Consider the following 12,156-nt stretch of genomic DNA (forward strand, 5'->3'; position numbering starts at 1 on the left):
TATCTTATATCTTAGCCTCTGAATGTTTGGTATATATTATATCTTAGCCTCTGAATGTTTGGTATATATTATATCTTAGCCTCTGAATGTTTGGTATATCTTATATCATAATATATGCCATTTAGCCTCTGAATGTTTCCCGGGATATATCTTACAAGCGCCATCTTATAACTTAGCCTCTGAATGTTTGGTATATCTTATATCTTATATCTTAGCCTCTGAATGTTTGGTATATCTTATATCTTAGCCTCTGAATGTTTGGTATATCTTATATCTTAGCCTCTGAATGTTTGGTATATCTTATATCTTAGCCTCTGAATGTTTGGTATATCTTATATCTTAGCCTCTGAATGTTTGGTATATCTTATATCTTAGCCTCTGAATGTTTGGTATATCTTATATCTTAGCCTCTGAATGTTTGGTATATCTTATATCTTAGCCTCTGAATGTTTGGTATATCTTATATCTTAGCATCTGAATGTTTGATATATCTTATATCTTAGCCTCTGAATGTTTGGTATATCTTATATCTTATCCTCTGAATGTTTGGTATATCTTATATCTTAGCCTCTGAATGTTTGGTATATCTTATATCTTAGCCTCTGAATGTTTGGTATATCTTATAGCTTAGCCTCTGAATGTTTGGTATATCTTATATCTTATCTCTGAATGTTTGGTATATCTTATATCTTAGCCTCTGAATGTTTGGTATATCTTATATCTTAGCCTCTGAATGTTTGGTATATCTTATATCTTAGCCTCTGAATGTTTGGTATATCTTATATCTTAGCCTCTGAATGTTTGGTATATCTTATATCTTAGCCTTATATCTTAGCCTCTGAATGTTTGGTATATCTTATATCTTAGCCTCTGAATGTTTGGTATATCTTATATCTTAGCCTCTGAATGTTTGGTATATCTTATATCTTAGCCTCTGAATGTTTGGTATATCTTATATCTTAGCCTCTGAATGTTTGGTATATCTTATATCTTATCCTCTGAATGTTTGGTATATCTTATATCTTAGCCTCTGAATGTTTGGTATATCTTATATCTTAGCCTCTGAATGTTTGGTATATCTTATATCTTAGCCTCTGAATGTTTGGTATATCTTATATCTTAGCCTCTGAATGTTTGGTATATCTTATATCTTAGCCTCTGAATGTTTGGTATATCTTATATCTTAGCCTCTGAATGTTTGGTATATCTTATAGCTTAGCCTTAATGTTTGGTATATCTTATAGCCTCTGAATGTTTGGTATATCTTATATCTTAGCCTCTGAATGTTTGGTATATCTTATATCTTAGCCTCTGAATGTTTGGTATATCTTATATCTTAGCCTCTGAATGTTTGGTATATCTTAGCCTCTGAATGTTTGGTATATCTTATATCTTAGCCTCTGAATGTTTGGTATATCTTATATCTTAGCCTCTGAATGTTTGGTATATCTTATATCTTAGCCTCTGAATGTTTGGTATATCTTATATCTTAGCCTCTGAATGTTTGGTATATCTTATATCTTATATCTTAGCCTCTGAATGTTTGGTATATCTTATATCTTAGCCTCTGAATGTTTGGTATATCTTATATCTTAGCCTCTGAATGTTTGGTATATCTTATATCTTAGCCTCTGAATGTTATATCTTAGCCTCTGAATGTTTGGTATATCTTATATCTTAGCCTCTGAATGTTTGGTATATCTTATATCTTAGCCTCTGAATGTTTGGTATATCTTATATCTTAGCCTCTGAATGTTTGGTATATCTTATATCTTAGCCTCTGAATGTTTGGTATATCTTATATCTTAGCCTCTGAATGTTTGGTATATATTATATCTTAGCCTCTGAATGTTTGGTATATCTTATATCTTATATCTTAGCCTCTGAATGTTTGGTATATCTTATATCTTATATCTTAGCCTCTGAATGTTTGGTATATCTTATATCTTATATCTTAGCCTCTGAATGTTTGGTATATCTTATATCTTAGCCTCTGAATGTTTGGTATATCTTATATCTTAGCCTCTGAATGTTTGGTATATATTATATCTTAGCCTCTGAATGTTTGGTATATCTTATATCTTAGCCTCTGAATGTTTGGTATATCTTATATCTTATATCTTAGAATGTTTGGTATATCTTATATCTTATATCTTAGCCTCTGAATGTTTGGTATATCTTATTTATATCTTAGCCTCTGAATGTTTGGTATATCTTATATCTTATATCTTAGCCTCTGAATGTTTGGTATATCTTATATCTTAGCCTCTGAATGTTTGGTTTGGTATATCTTATATCTTAGCCTCTGAATGTTTGGTATATCTTATATCTTAGCCTCTGAATGTTTGGTATATCTTATATCTTAGCCTCTGAATGTTTGGTATATCTTATATCTTAGCCTCTGAATGTTTGGTATATCTTATATCTTAGCCTCTGAATGTTTGGTATATCTTATATCTTAGCCTCTGAATGTTTGGTATATCTTATATCTTAGCATCTGAATGTTTGATATATCTTATATCTTAGCCTCTGAATGTTTGGTATATCTTATATCTTATCCTCTGAATGTTTGGTATATCTTATATCTTAGCCTCTGAATGTTTGGTATATCTTATATCTTAGCCTCTAAATGTTTGGTATATCGTATAGCTTAGCCTCTGAATGTTTGGTATATCTTATATCTTATCCTCTGAATGTTTGGTATATCTTATATCTTAGCCTCTGAATGATTGGTATATCTTATATCTTATCCTCTGAATGTTTGGTATATCTTATATCTTAGCCTCTGAATGTTTGGTATATCTTATATCTTAGCCTCTAAATGTTTGGTATATCTTATAGCTTAGCCTCTGAATGTTTGGTATATCTTATATCTTAGCCTCTGAATGTCTAGTATATCTTATAGCTTAGCCTCTGAATGTTTGGTATATCTTATAGCTTAGCCTCTGAATGTTTGGTATATCTTATAGCTTAGCCTTTGAATGTTTGGTATATCTTATAGCTTAGCCTCTGAATGTTTGGTATATCTTATATCTTAGCCTCTGAATGTTTGGTATATCTTATATCTTAGCCTCTAAATGTTTGGTATATCTTATAGCTTAGCCTCTGAATGTTTGGTATATCTTATATCTTAGCCTCTGAATGTCTAGTATATCTTATAGCTTAGCCTCTGAATGTTTGGTATATCTTATAGCTTAGCCTTTGAATGTTTGGTATATCTTATAGCTTAGCCTCTGAATGTTTGGTATATCTTATATCTTAGCCTCTGAATGTTTGGTATATATTATATCTTAGCCTCTGAATGTTTGGTATATCTTATATCTTAGCCTCTGAATGTTTGGTATATCTTATATCTTAGCCTCTGAATGTTTGGTATATATTATATCTTAGCCTCTGAATGTTTGGTATATCTTATATCTTATATCTTAGCCTCTGAATGTTTGGTATATCTTATATCTTATATCTTAGCCTCTGAATGTTTGGTATATCTTATATCTTAGCCTCTGAATGTTTGGTATATCTTATATCTTAGCCTCTGAATGTTTGGTATATCTTATATCTTAGCCTCTGAATGTTTGGTATATATTATATCTTAGCCTCTGAATGTTTGGTATATATTATATCTTAGCCTCTGAATGTTTGGTATATCTTATATCTTATATCTTAGCCTCTGAATGTTTGGTATATCTTATATCTTATATCTTAGCCTCTGAATGTTTGGTATATCTTATATCTTATATCTTAGCCTCTGAATGTTTGGTATATCTTATATCTTAGCCTCTGAATGTTTGGTATATCTTATATCTTAGCCTCTGAATGTTTGGTATATCTTATATCTTAGCCTCTGAATGTTTGGTATATCTTATATCTTAGCCTCTGAATGTTTGGTATATCTTATATCTTAGCCTCTGAATGTTTGGTATATATTATATCTTAGCCTCTGAATGTTTGGTATATCTTATATCTTAGCCTCTGAATGTTTGGTATATCTTATATCTTAGCATCTGAATGTTTGATATATCTTATATCTTAGCCTCTGAATGTTTGGTATATCTTATATCTTATCCTCTGAATGTTTGGTATATCTTATATCTTAGCCTCTGAATGTTTGGTATATCTTATATCTTAGCCTCTAAATGTTTGGTATATCTTATAGCTTAGCCTCTGAATGTTTGGTATATCTTATATCTTATCCTCTGAATGTTTGGTATATCTTATATCTTAGCCTCTGAATGTTTGGTATATCTTATATCTTATCCTCTGAATGTTTGGTATATCTTATATCTTAGCCTCTGAATGTTTGGTATATCTTATATCTTAGCCTCTAAATGTTTGGTATATCTTATAGCTTAGCCTCTGAATGTTTGGTATATCTTATATCTTAGCCTCTGAATGTCTAGTATATCTTATAGCTTAGCCTCTGAATGTTTGGTATATCTTATAGCTTAGCCTCTGAATGTTTGGTATATCTTATAGCTTAGCCTTTGAATGTTTGGTATATCTTATAGCTTAGCCTCTGAATGTTTGGTATATCTTATAGCTTAGCCTCTGAATGTTTGGTATATCTTATAGCTTAGCCTCTGAATGTTTGGTATATCATATCTAGAGACATGGTTTATTTCAAAGAATTCACTGAAAATATGTATTTTCATCCAGAATGCGTTGTTCATTGACATGGAAAATGATAGAAATGTTCGCAGTGCAACAACCTTTCAACATGATGTCTATCATCAGCATGTCTCATAAATGACTCCTAACTCCATATTCATAACCCCTGATGAATATGTTACGCCCTAGAATTCGTGTTATGATGTACTATGAAACATCTCTTGTTAACCCTTTTGTATGTTCCTGCCTGTATCTGAAGGAGGTTGTAGAGGTATGGATTTCAAGTCCCTACTTCCTGCTTCTGTGTCGATTGGTTGACGTCAAGAGCAGGTGTGGGAGGCTGTGTGAGTCAGTGTGACGTGTCGACATGTAAAGGAAGTGTCATGGCCGTGACACTATGCTGACTGAGAGAAAGAGGAGTGACGTGTGTTTGTGAGTCATGTGAGAGATGTGTCCTCTGGTCCTAGAGATTTGTGCTGTCCTCATCTGGAACCTTCTATAGCAGGTCCATGTCCCCTTCCTTCTGCCCACCGGTTGTTATTACATACAGTATACTCTATGTATGATTAATGATCCCATTGGGAGTGTCCATAACACTATAGCATAGGGCTAGAATTGAAATGCATGCAGGGGATGTAGAGCATTCTGCTATTATTGCTCAATAAACTTAGCAGCCATTACATTTGTTTTGCTTTTGTTGAGAATAAAACAGAGAGGGCTATGAGGTTTCAAATCAACAACTGGGCCACTCTAAGCGATGGACTTATTGGAATTGCATTAAGTTGATTAGAGCCAGAAATGAATCCCATTTACCACAGAGCAGTGTTAAACACACTGTTTCCTCCAGCAATGGCACCGCATTGACAGTCAGTCAGCATCAATTAAACTCTGTGATGTGTATATCCTCATCCTGAGAGGTCTGGCTTTGTTCTCTTCTAATAAAGACCATCTGGGTCTGTCTGTGGCAGCAATGTTTCATTTCCTCATTTTCCAGAGATGGCCCTAAGTAATGCACAGTGCTTATCATACTACTGGAGAGCACTGACACAACACAACACAGCTCTCATATCTGATACCAACATGAACCTGGCTACCCCAGTCCTCGTTTCACCGCTCTGTGAAGCAGCAGTAAGGAGGAGTGTTGTTGTGTTTTAATCAGAGAATATGTCCAGCTGGACTGAACCAGGGCCGTTACATTGTGACCCCCCCTCTCCTCATTTACATATGGGATACATAGAGGATACATAGAGGATACATAGAGGATACATAGAGGATACATAGAGGATACATAGAGGATACATAGAGGATACATAGTTCAGACGTGGCTTATTGTGGTCCGTCACACATGAAAAACACACATCTACTATTGTTGTCAGAAACGTTATTGTGTACAGTCTTGACTGGAGAAAAACACGGCGGTATATCTGGTGGCAATAGTGTGTGTTCTTTTGTGAGTGTGTGCCCGTTTCTTGGTAGTAGTGAAAGGGTGTGTGTGGGGGGTTGTGAGGGGGCCAAGCTGTCCCCGGCTGGCTGTCCATTCATTGTGTCCCCAGCCCCCTGTTTAATTAATGTGAGCCACACTCATATATACGTTATTGCACCCGGGGTCTGTCACTCATTAATCATGTGACCTTCTGTGGCGCAGTTAATGACCTTGGTGGAGTAGATCAGCTGGATATGGCTGGAGCCACGGAATTCAATTGTTTCTGGAAGTGGCTACGGTCACGCCAGGCGATTTATACGGCCTCCCCGCTCGGGGTCCTTCTCCTGAGCCAGCGCCACCTCTGTCTGTGTGCCTGCGCCTGGCTAGGGGTCCTTACAGGCTACGCCACAGGGCTGGCCGAGCCACTGCCAGACAAAGCAGAGAGGGGACACAGGATGGAGATCAGCAGGGGATAAGAGCCATCTGCATCTCAAGTTCTCTCATCCTGGGCCTGTTTGGTCTGTCTCTGTAAGTACTGGATCTCACTCTGCATATCTCCCCATATCTCCCCTCCCCTGTGATGATCTCCCTCTTGTCCTTCCTGTCAAATTCTACTTTCTCTATAAATTCTCAATGAATTCTTAGAGATACCCGCGATCTAAACTTGGAGGCTGCAAACGAGGCGTAGAGGCAGAGAAGTAAGATTAGTAACACACGGTTAAATGTCAGAATACTTGTTAATGTTGCCACCTATTGTTTTTAGCAAGTTTTGTCAGTGAGCTGGTTTTGTCAACTTTTTTTTGTCTAATCGCCATATAATGAATCATTGTGATAATAATCCTGACTCTATGGATGTGCAAAGTTTAAATAAAAATGGTGTCAAGGCTCCTGCCTCCTCGCAATCGTAGCATTAAAATGTTGGCTTTCTTCTCGGTGACATTAAAATGGAGGGATTTTGTTTATCCGTGCCTTTGTGTATTTAACATTTTGCTCAGCGGGGGGAGTTTCAGATAGCTTGTTTTCAAGACAGTCCCTGCAGACAGCGAGCAAACACTCCACAGTGTCATCAAACAGAACAATCCTCAACTTTCCCCCCTCCGCAGTCCTCCACAGCACACACACACACACACACACACACACACACACACACACACACACACACACACACACACACACACACACACACACACACACACACACACACACACACACACACACACACACACACGCACACACGCACACACGCACACACACACACACACACACACACACACACACACACACACACACACACACACAGAAATGTGCCAGAGAGGAACAACAGCATCATGGAATTTGATTGAAAATGATTGTCAGAATTTACAGAAGAGTCTGTAATGTAATAATATGCATTCAGGTTTTTTTTTCTTCAGGTTCGTACACATAAGTGTAGCCCTTCACAGTGAAACCACATAGATGGATGAAAACATTGAACTTTCATGAAGCAAACTTTGGTGGGTATTGTGTCATTAATGAATGCACTGATGTGTGAAGGGATTCTAGATTCTTTATCTCTAAGGTGGCATCAACAGCCAGTTGGGCATATTCTGAAACCTGAAAAATAAAGGAGATAGAAACAATCTTTGTGAATGGAGAAGTGAGTTCACTCCTGTATGAAATGAGTTCTGAATTGAGCTCATTCCACATTTACGTCTCCCATTCTCTTTGGATAAATGTGAACTACACTATAGTGGATCTGTGCAGCGCTGTGGTGGGATAGTGATGACTGACTAGGCTTCTGCACTCATGTCAGTTTTCACTTTTGCTGTTATTGCACACACAGGCACACTATTGCATGGAACACAAGGGAGTCTATAGCACGTTGTTTGTTAGTTATTCTGGAAAAATCTATTATTTTTCATATAACATAACAAATATTACCAAACATTCTGAACTGAGTGTGTTTACTCCAGACCAAGGTCAAGTTGATAGACAGAGTGTGTCAGGTTCAATGTCAACATAAAAAGGGAGGTGAATGGGGACTAGGGCTAAGGGGGGCTGGGGGTTGGGTGGAGCGGTTTGGGATGGAGCCTCCAATCTACCCTGCCTCATTAAAGCACATTCTGTTTTACTGTCTGGCTCAACCAAACACACAGACATTCCTACCATTATCTACCATTATCTTTCACTCTCTCCCTTCAGTCCTTCTATCACCTCTGTCTCTCCTTCCTCCATCTTTCTCTCTCTCCCTTCAGTCCTTCTATCACCTCTGTCTCTCCTTCCTCCATCTTTCTCTCTCTCTCTCTCGCAAGTGCAGGCTTGATTCATATTTTCCGCTGTTCTGTAACCATGGCAATGAGGTCACTGCATATGATACTTAATTGAATCTTTCCAGTGCTTTTGTGTTCATCTCCTGGTCCAGACAATAAACATCTTCTGCTGATGACTCCAACCCCCTTCCTTCCTTCCCTCGCTCCACTCCCCTCCATCTTTCTTTCTTTCTCTTCATTTTGTCCCTTATGAATGTATTCATTTTTCCCTCCCCTGCTTCCATCTCAGTATTCCCTCCCCTGCTTCCACCTCAGTATTCCCTCTCCCTCTCTTTCTCCTCATCTCTTTCTGACCCAATCTTCATTGTCCTTTCTCCGCATGGCATTATTTTATTTTTTACTCATTGTTTTCTCTCGTGTCTTGTCCTTCGCTGTGGAATAAGTTATTATTATCTTATTTAGCCCAGCTCTATCCTGGCTGGTTTTGTTTCTCCAGCTCTATCCTGGCTGGTTTTGTTTCTCCAGCTCTATCCTGGCTGGTTTTGTTTCTCCAGCTCTATCCTGGCTGGTTTTGTTTCTCCAGCTCTATCCTGGCTGGTTTTGTTTATCCAGCTCTATCCTGGCTGGTTTTGTTTCTCCAGCTCTATCCTGGCTGGTTTTCTTTCTCCAGCTCTATCCTGGCTGGTTTTCTTTCTCCAGCTCTATCCTGGCTGGTTTTGTTTCTCCAGCTCTATCCTGGCTGGTTTTGTTTCTCCAGCTCTATCCTGGCTGGTTTTGTTTCTCCAGCTCTATCCTGGCTGGTTTTGTTTCTCCAGCTCTATCCTGGCTGGTTTTCTTTCTCCAGCTCTATCCTGGCTGGTTTTGTTTCTCCAGCTCTATCCTGGCTGGTTTTGTTTCTCCAGCTCTATCCTGGCTGGTTTTGTTTCTCCAGCTCTATCCTGGCTGGTTTTGTTTCTCCAGCTCTATCCTGGCTGGTTTTGTTTCTCCAGCTCTATCCTGGCTGGTTTTGTTTCTCCAGCTCTATCCTGGCTGGTTTTGTTTCTCCAGCTCTTCGTGGCTGGTTTTGTTTCTCCAGCTCTATCCTGGCTGGTTTTGTTTCTCCAGCTCTATCCTGGCTGGTTTTCTTTCTCCAGCTCTATCCTGGCTGGTTTTGTTTCTCCAGCTCTATCCTGGCTGGTTTTGTTTCTCCAGCTCTATCCTGGCTGGTTTTGTTTCTCCAGCTCTATCCTGGCTGGTTTTGTTTCTCCAGCTCTATCCTGGCTGGTTTTGTTTCTCCAGCTCTATCCTGGCTGGTTTTGTTTCTCCAGCTCTATCCTGGCTGGTTTTGTTTCTCCAGCTCTATCCTGGCTGGTTTTCTTTCTCCAGCTCTATCCTGGCTGGTTTTGTTTCTCCAGCTCTATCCTGGCTGGTTTTGTTTCTCCAGCTCTATCCTGGCTGGTTTTGTTTCTCCAGCTCTATCCTGGCTGGTTTTGTTTCTCCAGCTCTATCCTGGCTGGTTTTGTTTCTCCAGCTCTATCCTGGCTGGTTTTGTTTCTCCAGCTCTATCCTGGCTGGTTTTGTTTCTCCAGCTCTATCCTGGCTGGTTTTCTTTCTCCAGCTCTATCCTGGCTGGTTTTCTTTCTCCAGCTCTATCCTGGCTGGTTTTGTTTCTCCAGCTCTATCCTGGCTGGTTTTCTTTCCCCAGCTCTATCCTGGCTGGTTTTCTTTCTCCAGCTCTATCCTGGCTGGTTTTCTTTCTCCAGCTATATCCTGGCTGGTTTTGTTTCTCCAGCTCTATCCTGGCTGGTTTTCTTTCCCCAGCTCTATCCTGGCTGGTTTTCTTTCTCCAGCTCTATCCTGGCTGGTTTTCTTTCTCCAGCTCTATCCTGGCTGGTTTTGTTTCTCCAGCTCTATCCTGGCTGGTTTTGTTTCTCCAGCTCTATCCTGGCTGGTTTTCTTTCTCCAGCTCTATCCTGGCTGGTTTTGTTTCTCCAGCTCTATCCTGGCTGGTTTTGTTTCTCCAGCTCTATCCTGGTTGGTTTTGTTTCTCCAGCTCTATCCTGGCTGGTTTTGTTTCTCCAGCTCTATCCTGGCTGGTTTTGTTTCTCCAGCTCTATCCTGGCTGGTTTTGTTTATCCAGCTCTATCCTGGCTGGTTTTGTTTCTCCAGCTCTATCCTGGCTGGTTTTCTTTCTCCAGCTCTATCCTGGCGGGTTTTCTTTCTCCAGCTCTATTCTGGCTGGTTTTGTTTCTCCTTGTCAAATGAACCTGCTGAGATTGAAATTTGAGGATTCAGAGCTATTTAATGCATGTAATAATGTACATTGCCACTGCCCTTGTCCTCCTCCCTCTCCATCCCTTTCTCTCTCTGCTCCCACCCCTCTTTCTCTTTCTGTCTCCATGTCTCTCTCTCCTGCATGGACACCCTTTCTCCACCTTTACCCCTCTCTCACCCCCTGCTGCATTTGCATACTCAAATCAGTCTCAGGCGCAATCGTTAAATTGAATTGAAAAGACTCTGATGATTCAAGTGATGAAACAAAGCGCCTGGCATCCCAGGGAACCATTGATACACAAAGTGAGCCAGTGACACGAGGCGCTCTCCGAGCAGGTGTTCTGATTAATGCACCACAAATTGGGGTCCTCTAAAATCCAGGCACAAGTGGAGAGACACGCGTCTCTCCTCTCCACACAGCACACAGACAGACCAACACGCAAACACACACGCTGGCTCAGCCTTTGTTCACGCAGGCATGGCAGCTAATCCATGAGGGTGTACAGATTGAAAATGCAAACACTGGAGTGGATACAACTGGAAAGAGGAGGGAAGAGGGGAAGAGAGGGGGAGGAGGGGGAGAGAGGGGGTAGAAGGAGGTGAAAGGATGGAGGAGGTAGAGCGAGGAGGCCGGAGGGGGTGAGAGGGGGAGAAGGAGGTGAGAGGATGGAGGAGGTAGAGAGAGGAGGCAGGAGGGGGAGAGAGGGGAGAAGGAGGTGAGAGGATGGAGGAGGTAGAGAGAGGAGGCAGGAGGGGATGAGAGGGTGGAGAAGGAGGTGAGAGGGTGGAGGAGGTAGAGAGAGGAGGCAGGAGGAGGTGAGAGGATGGAGAAGGTAGAGAGAAGAGGCATGGGGGTGAGAGGGGGGGAAGGAGGTGAGGGGGTGTAGGAGGTAGAGAGAGGAGGCAGGAGGGGGTGAAAGGATGGAGAAGGTAGAGAGAGGAGGCAGGAGGGGGTGAAAGGATGGAGAAGGTAGAGAGAGGAGGCAGGAGGGGGTGAGAGGGGGAGAAGGAGGTGAGAGGGTGGAGGAGGTAGAGAGAGGAGGCAGGAGGGGGTGAGAGGGGGAGAAGGAGGTAGAGAGAGGAGGCAGGAGGGGGTGAAAGGATGGAGAAGGTAGAGAGAGGAGGCAGGAGGGGGTGAAAGGATGGAGAAGGTAGAGAGAGGAGGCAGGAGGGGGTGAAAGGATGGAGAAGGTAGAGAGAGGAGGCAGGAGGGGGTGAAAGGATGGAGAAGGTAGAGAGAGGAGGCAGGAGGGGGTGAAAGGATGGAGAAGGTAGAGAGAGGAGGCAGGAGGGGGTGAAAGGATGGAGAAGGTAGAGAGAGGAGGCAGGAGGGGGTGAAAGGATGGAGAAGGTAGAGAGAGGAGGCAGGAGGGGGTGAGAGGGGGAGAAGGTAGAGAGAGGAGGCAGGAGGGGGTGAGAGGGGGAGAAGGAGGTGAGAGGGTGGAGGAGGTAGAGAGAGGAGGCAGGAGGGGGTGAGAGGGGGAGAAGGAGGTGAAAGGATGGAGAAGGTAGAGAGAGGAGGCAGGAGGGGGTGAGAGGGGGAGAAGGTAGAGAGAGGAGGCAGGAGGGGGTGAGAGGGGGAGAAGGAGGTGAGAGGGTGGAGGAGGTAGAGAGAGGAGGCAT

Source organism: Oncorhynchus gorbuscha, linkage group LG04 (assembly GCF_021184085.1).
Source record: "Oncorhynchus gorbuscha isolate QuinsamMale2020 ecotype Even-year linkage group LG04, OgorEven_v1.0, whole genome shotgun sequence".
Lineage (NCBI taxonomy): Eukaryota > Metazoa > Chordata > Actinopteri > Salmoniformes > Salmonidae > Oncorhynchus > Oncorhynchus gorbuscha.